We start from the raw sequence: 23,909 nt of genomic DNA on the forward strand, positions 1-23,909 counted from the left end.
AATTTGCATTGTTATTACATAATACTCTGTCAAGGATGATTGAACTTTGTTACTTTTCTTTTAAGTTCATGGCTTTAAGAAAATGTACAGCAAGCTTAAAAGGAAAAGTGGGTGATTAATATGATTACCCACACAAGAAAGAAAAGATAGACCACCTGTAAAACATCTTTCTTACCCCACATCATTGTTGTTCTGTTTAGACATGTACTTAGTAATTTAGATTTTGTTGTGTAGAAGACTAACAGAAATAAAACCTAGATGATGTCTGCATGGTTTTAGAGATGGTTTGTGTGGGTGTGTTGTAGAGCTGGAGAGAAAGGTCTTGGGATTCTGCTCATTAAATGAACACTATCTGCTTCTGTTAAACTTGTATGACTTCTTTCATTTAGCACGTGTTTTTATAAGCCTGCAGGTTTTAAAAGTGTATATTTAAAATTGTAAAGTGCCAGTATGACGAACAGATGTTTGAAAATACATTCTATAAGCACAATTTTCAAGAGAGCTGTAGCTGAATGTACACTTCAGCAAGTTTGGTATCAAGGATTAGTCCCATCATCATAATCATCTCTAGTTTTATCCTACCTTTTCCCCAGTCTCTGGACTCAAGGTAGTTTACAAAACGGAAAGCAGATAAAGCTGGGGGAGGGGGGAACCATGCTATGCAAAACTTAAAAATATAATTAAACTATCAACAGAATTAAATCATTGAAAAAGATGACTATATATATATATATATATGAAACACAATAAGCACATTATGAAAGTCCTTTCCTCCCAGAGCAATCAACCCTCCCAGAGTTGTGTACCTAGTGTGAGCTGGACATATTTAGAATAAAAGTAGGATATAAACCTTATAACATAAGAAGAATGCATTCCTGAGCTTGTGCAGAGTGTTTCCCCATCAATGCTGAGTAAAACCAGTCTCCACATATAGGAGATTAGTGGGGAAAGCTTCCACATGAAATAGAACTATTTTCCAGGCAGCCCTGACACACAGCACGTCTTTTTCTAGAAATTATACATTGTGGCAAACAAGTTCTGGCCAATTATGGGAGGGGAAAGGAACTTGCTCATATTCAGAAGAGGGTGGTTAAAAAGTGTCATTTACCAACACCTAGATATTCTACTGAATAAAGTTCAGGGGCTTAAAGTAAGGCCTGATGATCTATGATGTCTGTGTATGATTTGTATTGGTTCCATCCCACTCCATCAGGGGGCCATGAGGAGTTTTGATCAACCATTTTGGCACATGAAATCTATGCTTTTTGTGGTGTTCAGTTGTACCCTAAGGCCTGGGACATCGATTCTGAAACATTCTTGTGTATTTATAATTAGGATTTTACAGTTTATTTGCATTCTTGCATTGGATTAGTTGGGGAAAATTCACAGGAGATACGTATAGCTCACTATGATTTATGCTTGGTAATAAACAATGCTAACAATGCTAAATAGGATGATGAACTTGTCTTTGATATACAGTTTAGGGCAGACAAATCATTTTGCTTGTATTGGGAATATATTTTATTGATTGTGTTTTGTGTACCTGAACTATGAACTTTATCACATGGGGAAATTCAGGGGGAAATTTAACAGCGATTATCCGTGAAAATCGTTTGAACGTGATTAAGATTTTCTTACACATCACAATTAAAAAGTCATTATCCTGGAAATTATCAAGGAATAACCAGGCAATAAACAGCAACAAATCATTCATGGGATTTACTTGTGACTGATTTGTTGTTGTTTACTGCCTAGTTATTCACAGGGTAACAGCTCTTTAATTGTGACATTGTGTGAAAATCTTAATCGTAATTGCATGATTTTCACAGTATAATAACTGTTTAAACCTCCGATTTCCCCCTTGTGATAAAGTCCTGTGAATGAAAATGCTCTTTGGATATTAAAATTTGGCTGCATGTATCTTTAGTAGCAGAAGTGGTAATCCAAGAAAAGGTATCAGGTATGATAAGTGCACGCTTACCTGAATACCTCCAAAAGGGGTATATGTAAGAAAGGTATATGTACAGCACTGTGTACATTTACAGCACGTTATAAATAAAGGTTAATAATAATAATAATAATAATAATAATAATAATAATAATAATAATAATAAAGAGATATGGAAAAAAGCTAGAGCTACCGTTTCTTATAATTAATCCTAAAGAGGCATGTAGCCTAGGTTTACAATGTGAATAAAAGGAGGTGTATTTCCAGAACTCAGCCTGGATTGCATTAGTTCTTTCTGTTGAAATGGAAGCCAGATGAAATAAAGCATACTGTTGCTTTTCTCAAGTGCACATTATGATAGTTAACATCAGTCTAACATGCCATTTGAATGAAGCATGCCAGGAAATGGGTGTGGTGTTTCCAAACTGGGGGATTTCAATTCTGCATCAATTATTCACAGAACCTTGTGTGGCAAACAGCAAACAAATTGAAGCACACTGCATTTCCTGAGAGCATGATTCCACATATTGACTTGAATAAGCAAAGGACAGGCGCCCCTTTGACGGCAGAGACTGTGGCCTTCTTTATTTTTTTTATTATTATTAGGGATTTAATCTCATTTAATGAGAGTTTAGTACCCAGAACATAATATCTAGCATTGGTAGAATTCATATAGAATTATGAAAGTTCATTGATAATTAGGTTTCCAATGCATTCCAGTTGTATTTCAGTGCATTTCAAGCACACTCCACATGTAGTAACCAATTTCACCAAGGCACTGATAAGTTTTGTAAGTTTTGTAAAAGAGCTGATTGGTGCTAACATCTGAACATCTACTAGCACTGGAAAATTGATTCCAGATAATATAATGACTAAAATATGTACTGTAAATGGTGGCACTTCAGCTTCTACAAAATAAGGCATCCTGTGTAAGAAGTAGGTATGTATGTCTTTATGTTCTTCATTTTCACACTGGATAAAGATTTCTGTGCAATTCCTGATAGCTGTTCATGATTCAGAAAGTAATAATTTTTTAAAGTACATTTTCTGTGCAGAAATAATGTAATGCTTTCTGTGCAGAAGTACACATGGCTTCCTGTGCAAAAAACACTATCTGTGCAGAAAAGATTTTCTGTGCAAAAATACATTTCCTGTGCAGAAATGCCTCTGTTTTTCCTTCTAGCACAGAACACATTTCTATTCAGAAAAACAACTGTATTCCCCAAAGTGGAGGGAATCTAATAATAGCCTCATGACTGACTGTACTCTTTTTTTTTTCGGCCAAGAAATAAATAACAAACAAATACTCTTTCCATGCCTTGTAAGGGTCATTCCTGGTTTCCCTATAAGAGGGAAAAGCTCACTGGAGCATGTTCCTGCTATTTCAATGTACTCTGGCTTATTCTGGCAGCCATTATCAACCATACTTTCCTGTTCTAAGCAAGCCCCTTTGACAATAGTTGTGCTTTATGCTTAAACCTTTCTCTTTTTGCTGGACTATCAGTGCCAGTTCTCATGGCAACACCAATGCACAAAAAGATCTGTCTCTCAGTGCTAGAGGGCAAGGGTATTATGGATTCTGGGACTTAACAATGTCTACATCAGATCTAGGGTCTCTCCTACTGAGCAGCTATTCACTTTGTGTGTCCTGGAGTCCAGATCGCTCAAAAAGCACAGAAAGTAATACAGCTTGGAAATCAGTATGAATCCTTTAGATTAGATTACCCTGGTGTAAACAAATGGGAGCTTTACTTCTGTTTTTGCCCAGTCGCCATCTTTTTGTATGCTGCAGATCAAGCTCCAGATCAAACTATTCATCCTGGAAGATTGGATCCAACATGTTTTGATTTGGATAAAGATATTCATATACTTAGCCCTTGCACTTCTGGGAGTCTTGGGTCTAATCATGGGACTGGCTCTTTCATTAATAAAAAGGCTCCTAATCTTCACTAATATGGAATTTTTATTATCAATGATTCCATATGAGTTCCTGTGCAAAAGAGATGCAATAAACATCCAGAAGAATTTAATATACAGCAGTTACATCTATGTTAGGAACTTCAGGAACAGCGTTTTTGAATTTCTTGGATAATGTTTTGACTCAGGTATGAGTAGCATTTTTTGTTGGTGTTTGGGAAAGTTCTCCTGACTATCTAATGTAATCAGTCTTGCTCAAAATGGTAGTTGCAGTGGAAATTGGAAAGTAAAACATGAAATTAATTCACCCATAAATATGGTGATAAATATATGTAGCATAGCACAGTAGCATGTGTAACATAGCATTTCAATGTGTGCCTGATTGCAAGAGTAAAAATCAAATTGTGTTGCTTTTTGTGCTTAGAGAGTTGTTGACTAAGCAGTTTGGAAACAGTGATGTCTACTACACATATTACCATTGTAATTTAACACGAATCTTAAAGACAGAAATCTTATGTTCTATCTGGAATATTTTTTCTAATTGTCTGACCTTTATATTTAACAATCCTTTCACTAACTCAAGAAATTTGGAAAGAGTTGGGATCTAGGCCAACATTCTGACTTTTCCATTTTTGTGCAAAACCTTTACTTCCTAGACAAACTGGAGGGAACTCCAGTTGATGCTAATTTATATGTAATTAGTTTCAGGATTGCAGCCTGATTTTTTCTGGCAAGAAATAGGAACCAGTCATCATGAACTCAGGTTGGTCGGCTGAGGATGGCCAGCATGTCGACCTTTTGAGCTGTTTTGTTGTTTTGTAATCCTTCTGTGTTTTATTAAGGGATAGCAGATTTCTTCAGATTTGTTATACTATTCATAGCAAGCTGAATTCAATTTCAGTTATTGACCTTTCACTGACATTAAAGGCCCAGCATCCACTAAATCACTGATGCACGCCACTCACACTGATTTGTGGAGGCATATCACTCATGCTGAAAATAGATCATAGAATCTCAGCATTGGGAGATTCTTTGTTCATTTCTTGCCTGCCTTCTTTTTTAATTCCATATATGGAAAATTTACCAGTTGAAAAACTTAAATCTTTTGGGATCACATGAAGGCTAACATATACATTCTTAATTGCACCATAGTGTTTCATTTGGCATCATTGATTAGCTTTAATAGAAGCTATGGGGCTAATTCTCAGTGTGAAGATACAGTCCTTTAAAAATATTTCCCTGCTGCATGTACTCCAGAACACATCAGGGTGCATCTTATTAGAATGGTTGCTTCAGCCCGTGTATGAAGCACTAAGAAAACCAGCTCAAACAATGCAGACTGCATTGAAAATCTACACATAGATACAAAACTTCAACAAGGCCTATATTCTCAGCCTAGCCTATTTTAAAGGGTGGTTGCAAGGCTAAAATGAGGTGGGATGCAAGTATATGCCTTAAGTCCTTTGACACAAAGTCTTGATGTTATTAGTATTAATATGTGCTCCGCTAGCATCATATTTGGAACACCCTCTTCCCTTCACCTGTAGTGTCATTTAGACATCTGGTCTAGATTGTGTGGGTTCTCTAGCCAGGAAGATACTCAGTATGAATCAGAGATGAACTCAGTGGATTGTTCTTTTTAACTAAATGAATTACCACAAACTGCACTGGTGAAGATTTGATGAACAAATAGACTTATTCAGCACTCTATAGCAGGGGTGTGCAAATTACCTGTGAATCCCATATAGCTCACAGGTCTTTTTTGTGGCCCTACTACCTTAAGGCCCTGGGGAACTGTTGTTCTTTTTTTCTTGTGTACCTTCAAGTCATTTCCAACTTATGGCAACCCTAAGGCTAACTTATAATGGGGTTTTCTTGGCAGGTTTCTTCAGAGGGGGTTTACCATTGCCATCTGAGGCTGAGATAGTGTGGCTTGCCCAAGGTCACCCAGTGGGTTTTCATTGCCGAGCTGGGAATCAAACCCTGGTCTCTAGAAGTCCTAGTCAAATGCTCAAGTCAGTACACCATGCTGGCTCAATTTGGGGAACTATACCCTTCCTCAAATTCATCAAAAATCCTCATGGAACTGGTAGGAACTTTGGAACACCTCACCCAAAACAGAAAATCACTCCCAAATATCTGAAACCAGATACTTCCATTTTGTTGTGGGTGGCCCTCTAGCAGGGACAAAAACTGGCCTCCATTTACATCACAGTTCCCCATCCTGCTCCATAAAGCCCAGAGCTATCTACTGGAGTTTGGTTCTAGGAACCCCTGTGGATACCAAAATCCATGGGTGCTCAAGTCCCATTAAATACAGTTGCATAGTGAAATGGTGTCCTTTATATAAAATGACAAAATCAAGATTTGGTTTTGGAATGTATTCATTTTTTGAATATTTTCGAGACGTGGATAGTTGAATCTATGGATATGGAAGGCCAATTGTATTTTCCATAAACATAATGTGTTTTGGTGTTTTGTTTTTTGTACACTAAACATTTCATGAAAGTTTCTCAAAAAGACCTGAAATGCGAGTAATCATCAATCAATGCTCTAGTAATTTCATCTAGTGTGGAGAATTAGAGCCTCCGCGGATGGTAAGCCTGCTCTGTCTCCAGTGGCAGTGCATGCACACAGCTGCGCCACCATTGGGGACAATGGGACTGAAGTCCTTATCCCTTTCTCCCCTCCAAGGCTTCTGCTCGGGGCTTGGCTTCAGAGGTGGAGGGCGGAGCCCTCTCGACCAGTGGGGCTGGAGCCTGGCCCAGGCCCAAGCCCCCACACCGTGCCCTCCAGCTGATGGGGCTCCAGCCTCACCTTCTGAAGCCAAGACTGGGGCAGAAGCCTTTGGGGGGAAGGGGTGGGAGGGAGGGCTTCAGTCCCATTGTCCCTAATATTGGTGTCGCCACATGGTATTTGAGCATCCACGGATTTTGATATTCGCAGGGGAGGGGGCGGGATCTAGAGCAGATCCCCTGCAGATAGCAAGGACTGACTGTATCTTTCAGTGTATGACATCTAGTTTCACTGTCTTCTTACTTAGTATACAGCCATTACTAGATATATTGGTGAATTTAAAGAAGATATCTGATTTGTCACATATCTGAAAACTTGTTTTGTCAAAATCTTTTGATGATGCATATATTAAGCTTTGCATTTTCAGAGATATATATATGGCATGCTGAAGCTTGGGGATTTCTTGTAAATACATTTTCCAGGTATTTTCAAATTAAATCTAGTAAGGAAGATAATTATTGTTATTATTTTGTTGCTGTGTACTTTCATGTAATTTCCAACTTATGGTGACCTTTTCATGGGGTTTTCTTTGTAACTTTTATTCAGAGGGGATTTGCCATTGCCTTCATCTGAGGCTGAGAGTGTGTTACTTGCTTAAGGTCACCCAATGGGATTCCATTGTCAATTTAAACTCCATTCTCCCTCAGTCTCAGCATTCGTGCTGCAGAAATAATCCGGTTTGACACCTCTGGTGCCTCAACAAGTTCCCAGAATTCCATACCATTGAGCTATGGCAGTTAAAAGGGTGTCAACCCAGATTATTTCTACAATGCGGATGCAGCCCTAGTCTTACACTGAAACCACTATGCCATACTTGCTCTCAGGGAGGGAGGTACTAGCCACCATATTCTATAGAAATAATTTATGCACTTGTTAGCTATCTTGCAGAGATAAAAACACTGAGGGTACGTAACATTTAGGCTGAAAAAATGAAATGGGGAACATCTAGCTTGATAACAGTACAGGGCTAAGGACTTTATGGCCTCCATGATGACCATGGGTCTGTCCCAAGTGGCATCTGGCCTTACTCATGATGCTGAGCACACTCTGGACCTTGTTTTCTGTGCTGGGTGGGGTGATAATGATCTTGGTGTGGAGGAACTTTCCACAGTTCTGTTATCATGGATGGATCATTATCTGGTCAGGTTTAGATTCACTGGGACCTGGAATTTCTGCAGGGGTGGGGGACCTATTAGGATGGTCAGGAGGCCAATGAATCAGGATAGATTCCTGAGGGCTCTTGGGGAGTTTCCTGTCACCTTGGCAGGTGAATCTGTTGAAGCCCTGGCTGACCTTTGGAATCGGGAAATGGCCAGACACAGCCACTCCTGAGATTTCCCTCTTACGTGCCCTATGCTATTTAATTTATACATGAAATCTCTGGGTAAGGTTGTCCAGAGTTTTGGGATGAGGTGCCATCAATATGCAGATAACACTCAACTCTAATACCCCTTTCCACCTCAATGCAAAGATGCTGTCCTGGTCCTAAACTGGTCTGGCATCAGTAATAGACTGGATGAGGTCAAACAAGTTGAAACTTAATCTAGACAAGATAAAGGTGCTCTAGGTTGATCAGAAGGCAGATCAGGGAATAGGGATTACACTTCCCCTATAGACACAGGTGACCTCTAGGTAAGACTAACATTGAATTTATTGTAATAAGTGTATGCATACGTGAGAAGATTCCCATGCTGCCTATAGTACAAAAAGGTTTAAAATGCTAGTCTTCCTTCACTTTCACAGATCTAGATCAGACATCAAGAGGTCAAGAACAATTCACCTATGGTTCTTGAAAAGGCTGATTATGAAGTTGCAAACAGATACAGGAACTGCTCTTTTTTAAAAGGATGTTTGAGAAGATCCAAGCAAAAATATTTGCCTCTGACTAAAGGATTTGGTGTGCCACATGAGTTATGTGTGAACTCTGGAAAAGTTTGGCTGATGTTTGAGATTGAAGTTAGAAATTAAGTTGTTTTTTAATTTTTTAAACTACAGTAGTGCTTCCCCTGCCCTGCAGCAAAGCCATCATACTTAAAGTATAATTATTTTTATAAGGAGAACTGATGTTTTACTGTAACATTTTTGTCAATATATCATTGTGAATTACTAAATACTCTATAAGTCTAGAAATTTTTGTCAAAAGAGTGACCCCAAAGACATGGGTCAGCTTATCCACGGGCAATAACACTTACCGGAAAAAGAACCCATCCCTTCTCAGAGTAGAGCGTCAAAAGCAGAGAGCTTAGTCTTTCCCAGGTACACCTAAAAGAAGCACCAATTCACTTTACTCTCTCTGCTGCAGCGCTGATTCTGACCTTTTTGAATGTCTGGGCAGGAAAATGGTGGCAGTGGCAGATCTTTGGCACATTTTTGTCAAAGGACTGCAGAGAGGAATCTGCCTCTGAAGGATTTGAATAAATCCTCTGTGTATGTTTGTCAGCTTTTCTGGGTAAAAAACAGGTAAAATTATCACATCAAAGGCTATAATCACTGCTAACCTAGACATTTACTTTGCTTTGCTTTTCCATTCTTTTTGACGTGTGTGTTTTTAGCCCAAACTATGCCTAGTTGTCCCCCTGACACACTGCAGAACCAGGATTTACTGTAGTCCCCTCCTCATCCATCCAGCCTTTAGGGTGAGCAGAAACAGTTATGCCTGCCAGAATTTGTAAATCCTTTGCCAGAATTTTTCCTTTGCTTTGTCCTTTACATCTTCTGCTACATGACCTTAAGTTTTACCCTTGACATAATCCATGGATCATATCAAAATTCATAATTTTGGCTCTAAAACCTGCCCTCAATTTATATATAAGATCGACTTATAGTCAAATGTATATGGTATATTCTGAGAAACCTGGCATTTGATTTTAATACTTGGTGGAAATTAATTTTAGTGCCATTGGGTTGACAGTCAGTACCTGGGTACTAATTGTACTAGTGATTTAAGTTGGAGTTTGAAGCATCTTAAAGAAGGTTGTGAAATGAAAAATGTCACAATGACCAAGAATTCATGGCAGTCTGCAGTTTCTTTGCTTCATTAGGAAAGCTGGAGAAAAACATCAGACTGTGCTGAGGCTTACAGAAATGGAAAGTTTTTAAATTTTAAATTCAAAAATTGAGGAAGATGCATAATATTTTCATACGACATGTTTGGATGGTTTCCAAGTGCAAATTGACAGAGCTACTTCAAATTTGTTAACAGACAGTGTGGACACACCTCCCCACCTCATTTGTTGCTTAACCCTAACCCTAAACCCTAACCCTAAACACTAAACTCTAAACCCTAACCTTAACCCTAACCCTAACCCTAAATCTTATCCCTAACCCTAAACCCTAAACCCTAACCCTAAACCTTAACCCTAAACCCTAACCTAAACCCTAACCCTAAGCTTAACCCTAAACCCTAACCCTAAACCCTAACCCTAAACCCTAACCCTAAACTCTAACCGTAAACCTAAACCCTAACCTAAACCCTAACCTAAACCCTAACCCTAAGCTTAACCCTAAACCCTAACACTAAACCCTAACTCTAACCATAAACCCTAACCATAAACCATAAACTCTAACCTTAAACCCTAACCCTAAACCCTAACCCTAAACCCTAACCCTATACCCTAACCCTGAACCCTAACCCTAACCCTCTCCACCTTATTTGTTGCTTATGGCAAATAATGTAGAAATATGCATGGACAGTTGTGTAGTACACACTAATTATAACCTTGTTAATAAAAAAATATTCACCTAGCTCTTTAAAAAATGTAGGGTGTACTGGAAAGGTCACAGTAATAACATCTAGAACTTTTTTTTATCACATATATGATAACCTCTTGTGTATTTTGGTGTTGCTGCACAATAACATTAATACTAATTAAAACAACCAATTATATCAAAGTTGATAGTGTTGTACACTCCTCAAGAGTGTTCAACAGGCTACCCTTGGGTTTATCAGAAATCTTCCTCAGTTTAAGATTCTGAAATCTTTAGGGTTGTTTTTTTTTGTGTGTGTGGTGCAGATGTTTCTCATCTCTGATCATGAACGTAATGAGTCTCTCTGGACTTGATTGTGGTTCATCATTTATTATACCTATTGGAGGATGGAACTCCTAGCAATATCTGCAAAAGTCCCTCTGCCAAAGTTTCCCTCCACAGGCCACTTGCTGCTGAAAAGAAGGTTTAAGAGATAGCCAAATGTCTGATTTTGCAAATGTCACATTTCTTCATCCCTGGTATCTTTGACCTTCCCCTTTCAATTTAAACATTTCCTTTTCCATTTAAGTAATGGGGAAGGTGTGGTTAAGCAACTGTAGGTGGACTGTAGGTCTTATTATTCCTGATCACACCAACCACACAAACTGGAGCTGATGGGAACAGGAATCCAATGTAGGGCCATTGATTCCCACTGCTGACACAGTGTATTACCTGAGAAGTGGCTCATTAATGGGGGGGGGGGGGGAGTGAACTACACTGTTCAACAGACAACATATTACACTAGAAAGCCATTGAGGGTACTTCTTGCAAGTATATTGTAATATGCAATCAGAGTATGAAAGGGGAAAATGTCTTTCTCCAACAGCATCCTGAGAACAACCACATACCACCTCTTAGTGAAGTAGCCACATACTTGGTTAAATTTCCCTGTTGAGATGTGACCAGTTTATTGATAGTCACATTTTTATTTTTGCAGGTCTGCTTTGTTGCTTCATGCTGAGTCCCTCGGCATGAGTGATCTCTTCCAGAGCATGTTGTGTGTGTGATAGCAAGATTCATTTTTGGTATTAGAAACTTGAAGTACCTGCTGAAATAGTCATACTTTCTTAGAAAAGCTTCTATTAGAGGCATTTGATTCATAGCCCCTGCCTCCAGTGTGGCCTGCCAAAGTGCAAGGAAGCTGGGATTTGGTCAGGAGGTGTGTGGATCTCAGATGTTCCTGTTAATTAAACCCTAGGCTCTCATTAAAATCTGTTCACCTCTTCACCTCTTACTCCACACAATCCCAAGGTGTTTAGTCTTAAATGTTATGTCAACCTGATCTAAGTGACAGTAATAAATTTATATTTCGTAACTCCTGACACTATAATGTACATCTGAAATCATTTTAAAAATGGATTAAGAAAATAGTATTAAATTATTTTGATCAAAACGACATTTCTGTTACAGATATAGTCGTCAATATTGTGCCAGATTCGATAGGACTTTGTTTGAACTATGCTTCATGCTTAAAAGGAAATATTCATGAGCTGGAGGTTCTCAAGATATAACTCTTCAGAGAAAATGTGCAGTCTCTGCAATTTAAAAATCCTTTTCAATTGGTCACTAGTTTCCTGAAATATTGAAAAGCTAATATACCTATTAAATAGTCACTACTATGACAAACCAATTTTGCATCAGTGTTGAAAATAAATAATTTTGCAAAATGGAAAAAGTGGAATATCTCCAGTTTCAGAGCATAATTTTAGTTGAAATTACAGTAGACCCGCCCCTTACATGGGGGATCCATTCTGGACCCTTCCGCGTAAGGAGAATTGAGCATATGCTCAAATCCCATTCAGAATAATGGGGTGCACTCCCCATTGTTTTGATTGGGGCTCGCTTTTCCTTTCCAAGGAAGGCAAGCCCATGTAAGGGGTAGGCCAGCTGTATACTTATATCATGTTTTGTTGTGTTACATATACTGTCCTCCCATTGTATATTCCTGAAAATGAAAAAGTGCGAAATGTTGAGTTACTTCTAGTTTAAATAGTATGCAGCAAATCAAGTTTTGAGGGATTAACTATTAATCAATCAATCTTTATTATTATGTTGCCTCCGAGTTGGTGCAAATTATAAACATTGTTCTATCTAAAGAGGACTCAGATCAAGCAATACCTTCTTTCTCCTTATTTGTTGTAAGAATTATAGGCTGTAGAGCAGACATATGGACCTTAATATATATCTAGTTATTCATAATATGTGTGCGATAAGTGGCAGGTGATGTAATCAGGCCGGCTTCAGGCAGAAGGGGCTGGGGAGCAAAAATTAATGTTCCCCCCCAAGGTCTACATTGAGACCCCTAAATTAGAGTGCTACCCTCCGATATGATGGAAGTGGCAGCCTTTTCAGTAGTGTTGAAGTAAAAGCCAACTGCTGGTCTGGCCAGCTTCAGTATGTGAAACTGGGGAATAGGCACAGTTGTGTCCTTTGCATCAGGCACTAAAATATCTTGAGCTGGGTTTGTCACTGCTAACTTGATATTTAATAAATTCAGCCTTTCAGCATAACCATATTTTTTTTTACAGAAATCATCCCCGGATTACAATGTACCTTAAATGTTTTATAAATCATAATTTGATATGATTGGATAGGTAGCAACAATAATCGCTATGGTTATAATATTTATGAATAAAAAGTATCACAAAGAAAATCAATTTATTATGATTACTTTCAATAGGCCACTAATAATTTTAAATTCTTGTTTCAAGAATAGAGGTCTGGTTGCACAGATATATTTGGCCCAGGAATGAGACTAGTTGCCTATATATACCTGATTGGTATATATACCTGTCGGATCTCTTCCGGCAGGCCTTCCCTACCTAATTCCTCTCCCCATTTACTGTGACTTATGTCACTCTGTCCACCAATTCTTCTCTTAAATTTAATGAGAAGAAGTAAATTAAAATTAATTAAAATAAAATTCCTGCCTCAAGAAGAAGAACCCTCCCTCCGTACCTACTGTCATCATCAGACCTGGGAGGGAGTGAAAAAGACAGGCCCAGTTCCATCAGGTCTGGCTGTAAATTCTGTTACTTACATCACTGTCTTTTATCTTATTTTATTGTATTTCATTTTATTGTATTCTCTGTATTTTTATTGCTGTAACCCACCCAGATTCTTTGTGATTGGGTGGGCTATAAACTTATTATTATTATTATTATTATTATTATTATTATTATTATTATTATTATTATTATTATTATTTTAAGATAAAGAAGTTTTAGGAATCCATGTTATAACAACTCTTGACTCTTAAGTTAAAACAAACTTCTGGGCTATATTAATGATGAGGTATAATTGTTCTGCAAGGAATCAATCCATGCTTTGTTAACAGCTTCCTTGGTGATAGATTTCCATTTTTGCATACCACCTATAGAAATGGACGGTTACCATAATACAATTAATAATGGACAAATTAATTCATCAAATTAGGACTATTGGATTAGTCCAATTAGGAAAATTGGATACTCCTTTCTGCTTTTTGGCTGGTACTCTTTTTCCCTGCAAAAGTTTTTGTTGGATAGCTGTCCTAATTTTTATTTTTTCACATTATCTATTTGTCCAGAAAACACTCATGGGATTCTGTGCTGAGCATCTCAAAGAAGCACATAGTTATATTTATGAAAATGGCAATTTTTCAAATCAAATTCACATTATGTTTTCCAATAAAACTACAAACTGGTTTTGAATGGATCAGTTTTTCTTCCCATATATATATTAACTAGTTGTGGCTTATTTTATTGTGCTACACTTAGCCTGTTTAAAAAGAGGTTTTAAAAACCCCTACGCTCTTGCTATATTTCTGTCTGCCAGTTAAAAAGGGAACCTGGCAAGCTACTCAATTTTTTATTTTCAAAAATACCAACAGCTCCTGTATAGTGTCTCTAAACATGAGCAGAGATTTTTCACAAGTAGAATAAACAACTCTTCACAAGTTTTTTTTACATATTTTTTTCATTGCCCACTTCCCCACTCATTTTTCAGTACCATGGATTAAGGTGATCTGGTGAGATAGTAAGCAAGGCTGAGACAGAAACAGACATCACCTTCTCCAACTCATGAGGATGGAAACAATCCAGGAGGACTGTTGCTGCTGCTCTCCCCAGTATCTGTCATCTGAAATGGTTGCCTCACTCTGCCTATGGTGGTGCCAGCTCATCGAAATCTCTCACAAAGTGAAGTCCACCTCTCTCCTTGTTAAATCTTCTGTCTGTCTTAGAAGCCTTCTTGTCTTAGAAGACTGGATTTGAGTATCTCTGCCAGTCCACAGGATTAAGTGTTTTCCCAGGCTAAATCAGAATCCCACATTCCAAGCTTATACAGTATGGGGAGTATGGACCTGGTCTTCGCCAGAACAGATGGCATGCAAGAAGGCATTGACTTTTGTTAAGAATGGTTCCCGTAGTCTTTTCAAGTTCTTGGAGAGGAAGGCAAAGTAAAGAGATGATAGTGGCTATGTACCAGGTGTCTCCAGGCTTGCTATGTCCTGCAAGAAAAACACGTGACAGCTTGTTCCAAAAACAAGCTTGTATAAACAAGAAATAGAAATGATACACACTGGATGTTAATGGGAAGACAAAGAATGAGAGGTTCATGAAAATAATGGCCCAGATTAATAAACTACAATAAGTTTATTTATAGAACAATTATGCTTTAGTTAATACATGATACAAGTTTCCAGTAATTATTAGAACATTTTAATAATAAAAAAATACTGGTACTAAAATAACTAAAACAATGACTAGATACATTTAATTGCAAATCTATATTATATGGATTTGTAATTAAATGTATTGTTATCTGTTTTATATTGATGAAAGCCACCATGGTGTAATGGTTTGAGTATTGACTGGAGATTAGGATGACTGGAACACCATGACTGGAGACTAGACATGCTCTCAGGAAGGCAATGGCAAACTCTCTCTGACCAAATCTTGCTAGAAAACCCTGTGGAAAATTCCCATTAGGGTTGCCATAAATTGGAAATGACTTGAGGGCACACAACAATAGTTGTATGGATATGATTTTGAGCTATTTAAAAAAAAAAAAACACAGTTGTAGCCAGATATACATTGTCAGACATGCAGCAACAATAATGTCAGTGGATTCACTTAAATCTACATACTTGCACAAGTTACATTGTACCAACTACTCTATCTAGAAATGAGAGTAATCAGTATTTTACTCAAAGGACCACAATAGAAAAATCACCTGGCTGACAGACAATGAACCAGTACTGTATCTTAATAACACAATAAAAATATAATGAGGATCACAAGTCACCAATGCTGTAAGTCAACAGTAGAAGTAAGTTTCTACCTGTTCCTGATAGTTTTTTCTTTAAATAAATAATAAATAATAAAACTTTTATTTTTATCCCTCTTTTCTGTGACGAGACAATCAAAGTGGCTCACAACACATTAAAATAGTCATATTCAATATCATGCCTCAAATCCCCCCCTTAAAATAGGATTAAGCATGATACAATTACAATTGGAGATTAAAATATCTATTAATAACACAATAAAAATATAATGAGGATAGAGTGGTGGGCTAATACATGATGTGAGGGGCAGTCATTCTGTGGCTGGACACTTTTATTCAGGAAAGGCTGCTGGAAGAGATCTGTCTTGACATCTTTTTTAAAGCTGTTTAAGCTGGCAATTTGACAGATCTCGTCCGGCAGACCGTTCCATAGTTTGGGAGCAATTCCAGAGAAGGCCCTCTCGGAGGTAGCAGTTAGTCTGATTTTTAAAGGCTGCAATAGATTCCTCCCAGAGGACCTGCCTTGTATTGGCAGAGTTGTTCCCTGGAGGCTGGGGTGCGGGGCAGATTATATGGGAGCAGGCGATCCCTCAATTAGGTTGGACCCAAGCCATGTAGGGCTTTAAAGGTTATAACCAACACTTTGTACTGTGCCCGGAAACTAAATGATACTGCTCACATGCAAGTTCAAAAATTATATTTTTGTTGTTGTTGTTGTTGTTGTTGTTGTGTGCCTTCAAGTAATTTCCGACTTATGGTAACCCTAAGGTGATCCTGTCATGGGGTTTGGCAAGATTTGTTCAGAGGAGGTTTGCCATTGCCTTCCCTGAGGATGAAATCATTTGACTTGTTCAAGGTTTTATGGCTGAGCTGGGAATCTAATCCTGGTCTTCATAGTCCAGTACTCAAACCACTACACCATGCTGGCTTTTTTACATCTGCTTAATAAAAAGTGAAATCTAGCCAGGGTTTATTTTCCTGAATACAAAATGGCACAGACGCAACCTCTTTTAAAGATCTTGGACATGATATACAGGCATGTATATTTTAAGTATTCTTTTTGTTTTGATTATACAACTTGTTCAGATGGCAATGGCAAAACTGACAGGCTCCTGTAAATTGAAATACTTCATTTTGCATTTTAAGATATTGGTTCATTGTCTGTCAGCCAGGCAGTACAGGGCTTTCTGTGTGATTTGGAATTGCACATTCCATTGCAGAATCAACACTGCTTCCCAGGTCACACATACTGCTGGATAACAATTGTTTTAGTGATACTCTCATTGACCTGTGATACAAAATGATTAAGTAGATTTTGTAGACTATATAAATAGTCTGCAGTGGGTATGAAATGTCTCCTGTTAGTTTGAATATCCCACAGGTCTCCACCTCTTTGTGGTGAAGATGAATGGAATAAGAATTGAGCACTGCAGACCCTTGCAGTAAAAGATACCTCATTCATTCTAAAATTGTCAGAATAAACAAATGTATAAAATTTTGATTCTTCAGTTTACTGCATAGGCCATAGGCATAGTTTAAGGTGTGTATCTGTAAAGCTGAAAAAATGCATTGTCAGTGTTCTAGGAGAATGAGGGTCATGACTAATTCAACTAGAAATACACTGTATCCATGACTGTGAATACAGAATGTCCACAAAGCTTTTGGGAGGCAGCAGTCAGGGAGATAATTTATTGATGACACTCAGTGGCTAGACAGTAAGAATATATATATTTATATAAAATGTGGTCTTGTAAATTTAGATGCTGATCTGACTGTCATACTTTCCTAGTTTGGAAATATAATGTACTGATATCTGTAAAGAACACCATTTATAAACCAACATTTCTGAATATTTTCAAAGATTTTATGCCACCGTGTCACAATATTGGTGGTGATGATACTGCAAGTTGAGGAAGTGATGGTTCCCTTGATTAATCTTTTGATTTGAACTGTCTTGCATATGTCTTGAAAGTATGTTGGTTCAACATATGTGTATCAGTTCTTCATGTCCTGTGTATATCTGTTTGTGTTACAAGATCAGGACAGGATCTGGTTCATACCTTTAACCCTCGTGCACTACAATGAAAACAAGAATAAAAACCATTTTGTATTGTGTGAGTTTGGGGATATTTTCTGACCTGCCCCAATGAGAATTCCAGGGTATTGAAGGTTAGGGTTAGATTTTGGCATACATGTCTTCCATTTCCTGACTCCCTGAGAATTCCCCCAATGGAAAGCATTTAACTTTCTCCCATATGGGGGTAAATATACTGACAACCAGAGTATGGTCTCTTGTTTTGCTGTACTATGGTTTGCTTAAATTGGCATGGGGTGTTTTTTGTCCCCATATGTTACACTGGTTAGGAGGAAAAAAGCGCCCCATGGGAATTTTTGCCCTGGTGGTGGTTGCTGCTGTTGTTGGGGGAAAAGAAACAAAAATTCCAACCCTGTATATGACAAATGGCTCATATTTGTGGACATTAGTCACAACTGTTCAGGTACCATTATGGACTTACTTCTCTGTGGGTTCAGCAACAAAATGATACATTGCTGTTATTGTTAATGGCCCTTGAGATGACCCTTACCCATGGTGACCCTGTGGGTGACCTTTCCAAGACTTCTTTTCTTCCACTGCTCTGCTTAGGTTCTGTAAGGCCTATGACTTTCCTTATTGAATCTATCCATCTGGTATGTGATCTTCCTTCCTTTCTACTACACTCTACTTTTACTAGCATTATTGTCTTTTCTAAGGAATTCTGCCTTCTCATGATGTGGCCAAAGTACGACAGTCTCCGTTTGATCATCTTGGCTTCTAGGGAGAGTTCAGGCTTGAGCTGTTCTAGGACCCATTTGTCTTTTTGGCCATCCACAGTATCCTCAGAATTTCAAACACTATATGCCACGAAGAATATGGTTTGGCTGCCCACTGGAAGCCCAAAAGAAATGGGGCCAGCCTAACTTCCTTGAGTAGGGAGTTCCACACTTGAAGTGCTGCTATAGAGAAAGCCCTGTTATGTGTACCCACCAGCCTAACTTCACAAAGTGTTGGGACACTCAACAGGGCCTCCTCTCAAATTTCTGGTAGGCTCATATGGGAGGAGGCAGTCTTTCAGATACTTTTACTCCAAATTCAATCATGAAAATACAGTATGTGAATAATGTTAGTTTAGTTTTGAATGTGCAAGAATTCAGTTTACAGTTCGGTTAAAGGCTACAGAAGCTGGTTATACAATACTGTTTCAGTTTCAGGTGTTTCTGGTGTTTTGAAGTCACTTGTGAATGAATATAATCTATTTGAAAAAAATGGTTCATTATGCAACAGTAATGGCATTTGAAACAAATTCAGATACAGATAAATGACAAAAGGTCTTCTAACCACAGGGGTAGGATAAAGGGAAGCTTTTGCTTGAGAATGAAGCAAATATGAATGAGATGAAATAAAATTATTTTCAAGGTATATGTGACAAATTTATGGAGCCTTGGACTTCTTATGCATTTGAAAATTAACCGATTATAAAGTGGGACAGCTAAGTACACTCTAGCAACTTAATCCTACCATCTGAAAAAGAATAATTTATTTCCTTTAAGTAAAATAACGATTCCCTTAATAAATATCTTAATTTTGTTTATTTTAAAAGTTTGATTCTAGTGCTAATGTTAACCTGTGGGCCTGTAAGATAGGAACAAAGCTGTTTGGTCTCTATGCATTTTTATATGTTTATCTTACTGGTAGTAGTTATAACTTTTATAGTTAATGCAACATTCTGTAACTAAGAGGTCATTCTGAAAACTTATTAAAAATTGGGGCAGGGAGTTCCATAGAGCCAAGCCTTATATGTACTTTTTAAAGAGAACAAAACAGTTTAGCTAGGTTGTTTGGGTAAAAATGTCATCTCCTTATGTATGGGTAGTTATCCTCTTGGCAATATTCCCAGCCAAAAGATCTTTAGGCATTCCAGTTAATCCAACCATGCAGTTTGCCAAAAGCCGTGGTATCACCATTACTCTTGGACAAAAAAAATTGTTAAAAGACTTAACTTTTACAGATTCAATAAGCAAGCTATTTCCTATATAGTGATACTGCCTAGGTCTCATCCATAGTTTGCATTTATAAGAACAGTCTCAGGGGTTTAACTAATGGGGGTGGATGGGATGAAGGTATTGTCACACCCCAATAAGAAAATTACCTCTTATGAAATTTCCTTCAGGCCCCAAGTTTCTAGTATTCTAGAGAGTGAGACATTGAAAATAATCCACACTTAGAACTCTTACATTTGCTAAGTTTGCACTCCCCTGGTAGCTTTTCCTGTCCTTTTTCTTTGGGTGGCTCAAACTCAATTAAAGTTTTAAGTTATTGCAGTGCTAAAAGTTTAGGGACTGAAAGAAAATTTCATTGGGGAGTAGTGCCCTCATTTTGCCCCATTTGACTTCATAGTTACTTCCCTGAACAACCCTGATTTTTTGAAATGGTAGAAGAGAGATAGGTTTAATGCATTTTTCACTAATGTATTTCTGCTAGGTTTTTAGAAGATGCATTGTACATATTTGTATTTCCATGTGAACAGCTGTCATTTGATAATGAGGTCCATGTTGTGTGTTTGTCAGGATAACTTGGGTTGTTTGAACAGGATCTTTGTTTGGCAACATGATTTTGTGGGGGCCATCTTGAGGCATCAATCTGCCTCACTAGTTTACCCCTGTCTTATTTTCTGCTTCCCTTTCTCCCTAATCTGTTGCCTGAAATGTCTGTTGCTGACAGCAGCAATAAGAGAGCAAGCCTATGTTGGTTAGTTTGCACCACTGGAGACTCGTTTGCCAATTTATAAGGTCAAATCCATGGATATGAAAACCCAGATAAAGCCAAAATGGTTTAAACTAGGCATTCAGTCAGGTTCTAGAATGGGTGAACAAGGATTACTACATGTCAGTGACATAGGAGATTATTATACACAGCTTTTTCCCCCCGATCTGGGCACGAGCTGAGACCGTGTATAAATGGATGTTATTGCACAGCTCTGTGCCCAGATCGGAGGCATCCTGTACCCAATTGAGAATTCTCTCATACTTAGCTAAGAACCAAAAAGTACCATTTTTAGTTAAGTATGGGAGAAGTCCCATTTGGGTATGGGATGCCTCTGTTCTGGGCATGGAGCTGTGCAATAACTTCTGTTTATACATGGTCTCGGCCTGTGCCCAGATCAGGGGAAAACAGCTGGTGTGTCGTTTTTAGGCAGATGGTTTTAGTTCTCAAAAGCAACTGAGGTGACAGGACTCTGTGTATAAGCAGCACTTCTATTGAGACAGGAGATCACCTGATCTGCTTGCATGAATAAATCACTGTATGTCTTCACACCATTTTCACGGTGCTGTGGAATAATCATTCAAACTGATTAGAAACACTAAAAATTCCCAGTTTTCCCCCCCTGTTCTTTCCCATTTTTTTAATTATTATTTTTTATTTTGGAGGTTCATACAGTGCTTGGCTTATTGTGAAATACTGTATTTTCTGTCAGTTCGAGGTGTAATCAGAACCAAAATGAACCAGCTCCTGAGGTTGGTTTATTGGCTGTTTTTGCTGTCTTGCTTTCAGATCCTGAGGCAGGCCCTTCTATGATGAGGCATTCAGTTTGCAGGAGGGGAGGATGCCTTTTCACACTGCAGCTTTAGTTGAAAACCAAGATGTGATGTGTGACCAGGGGGAGAGGGGAGATCAAGGAAAATATACCCACAGACAAACCAAGCACAACCATCTAAGACAGTATTTCCCAATCTTTTCTATAGCACACACCCCTAGCAAATGTTTGATTAATGTTTGCATCCCCTACAAAAGAAATATTGCATTTGAAGGTGAAGAAGTTTAATTTCTAATTTTTGAACCACAAATTGAACCATATGCAATACTGAGGGTGAACAAACTGAACCTTTAAAAATGAGCTTTTAACTCAGGGCATGAATTGCAAATCTAAGTCGAGCAATTAGATTCTAATTTTTTCAAAAAAATGTAAACAGTAAAATCCAGCCCCAATGTGAACATACATTTACTACGATTAATGTGATCAAATCTCTCTGAGGCATTTAAATCCTCTCCACACATACATTGCTTTGCTTCAACATGAAGGTGTCCCCATGTCTGGGAATGATCCCTGCGAGCTGGATTGATTTGCTAGCTTATTTACACTACCAAAGGTCTGGACCTCTAGACCTTTAAAAAAGATGTGCCTAAGGACCTGATATCGAATACACTGGGTTAAGTGAGTTTTTTCATGCCCCCCTGTAAACGGCACCGGGTGCATTCGGGGCCAATGGGAACATTGGGTTATTTCTGTAGTGTGAATGGGGCCTAAGAAACAGAAAACCTGTGATACCTCAAGAAACGTTTGGATGTGGGAGAAGGGATCTGCAGGTACAATTTGAAATAATTGAAACACCAAGTGCTGGGCACTCTCAGAGCAGATAGGCCCAGTGACGCTCATTCTAGGCATAGCAATAGCAATAGCAAGTACATTTCTATACCACTTGTCAGTGTTCTTAAGCACTCCCTAAGTGCTTTACAAAGTGTAAGCTAATTGCCCCCAACAATCTGGGTACTCATTTTAGTGACCTCGGAAGGATGCTAGCCTGAGTCGAGCTTGAGACCTTTTGCTGGTATTGAACTCACAACCTTATGGTTTGTGAGTGAGTGGCTGCAGTACAGGCATTTAACCACTGCACCACCAGGACTCCTCATTTCCCCCCATCTTAAGTTGCACTATGATACAGAGAGTAAGGCACCTGAATTCTGGTATCTGACTCCTAGAAAACTATATTCTTTCTGTTTTACTCATAGGACTATAGGTAGCCACCTTCACATATTTATTTTAATGTTATGACAATAAAACAGATAATTTAGGATAGGGGTTGGAAGGGTGCACAATATAAGCCATATGCAGTTCCCAGGGTCTTTTTAGTGATTCTACAACTTCAGCATCTGGACTTTTAAAAATGTTCAGATTTTTTGTCCCCCCCCCCCCCCCCCCGATAGCAACCCATTATTCATGGAGAAGCAGTTTATCCTCATTCACATATAATCCCCATCCCCCCCCCCAAAATGTCCCTAGAAAAACCGGAAGTTGTAATTGGTATGCATTTTCCATTTTTGGCCAGTGTGGCCATACTTATGAACTGTGCTATTGTTGCCTTTGCTTTGAATGTTATTTAAAGTGAGTGTGTGTGTGATGTTGATAATATATATATATATATATATATATATATATCATAAATCAAAATATAAAATTATGTGTGTGTGTGTGTGTGTGTGTGTGTATGATCCCAAGGGAGTTTTTGGGCTTACTTTTCTTTTACCATAGATGTGGAAATCATATGGCCTTCCATGTGTTAATGGACTGCAACCCACAGCCCTAACGAAAGCCAAGAGTGAAGCTGGGAATGGTGGTCCAGCAACATATGCAGGGGAATCCCTGCTCTTACGGTAGCTCTGCCCTATCCTCACTTCTGTGCAGTTATCATCAAGTGGTGAAAGTTTTGTGTTCTACATACATTGAGCCAGCAGTTACTTCCATGCTTGTGATTGTGCATTTTCTAAAAAAACTCCAGGTGGTAAATAATCTGTTCAGTGCCTATATGAGCTGAAGCTGTAATTGTGGAAAGGAATTCAGAAACATAATTGACCTGAACACATTCTAGGAATTTAATCAGATGCTTTCTGAATGTACAAAACTGGGTGCATTTAGAAGCAAAAACTCTGAACTAAGTTCAAAGGGCGAACTGAGATATACAACATATATATTTGCAAACATGATTTAGTGGTCTTAAAATTTCATGTCATTCTTCATTTTTTAATATAGACATCTGTGAAAAAATTCTTAGTTGTTTTTCTCTTTCCTTTACAGAGAACCATCCCTGGCAGCAGTATCACTTCGTGACACTGAGGTAGGCTTTCATGTCAGAATTCCATACGATGTAGTACATACTTTTAAACAGAATGGTTATACACAACAGGTTGCAAAATAGATACTGTGTCTTCACTCTGCAGCAGAGATTGAGCAGTGGGTTCTGTTATTAACACAAAGGTCATTTTAGCTTCAATAGGCATTTTCAGTAGGCATCAATCTTACAAAAGTGAAAAGGAAGGTTTGAAATTTGTAAAGAAATAAAGAAGAACAGTTCAAACCGATGAACAAAGGCGTTTCATTTTTCACAGAGAAATTGGTTTTATGAATTTGTCCCATTTTTA

The 23,909-nt window shown here is 38.2% G+C and overlaps 1 protein-coding gene across 1 annotated transcript in view; it reads left to right on the forward strand.

The window, feature by feature from the left end:
• Positions 1 to 23,909, forward strand: part of MYT1L (myelin transcription factor 1 like) — a 409,399-nt gene that overhangs the window by 62,418 nt on the left and 323,072 nt on the right. Inside the window, 1 exon segment of the mRNA XM_042477632.1 lies at positions 23,566 to 23,605. The gene's annotated coding sequence lies outside the window, so the exon portion shown is untranslated.

This window comes from Sceloporus undulatus, chromosome 1, assembly GCF_019175285.1.
Source record: "Sceloporus undulatus isolate JIND9_A2432 ecotype Alabama chromosome 1, SceUnd_v1.1, whole genome shotgun sequence".
In the NCBI taxonomy this organism is placed as follows: domain Eukaryota; kingdom Metazoa; phylum Chordata; class Lepidosauria; order Squamata; family Phrynosomatidae; genus Sceloporus; species Sceloporus undulatus.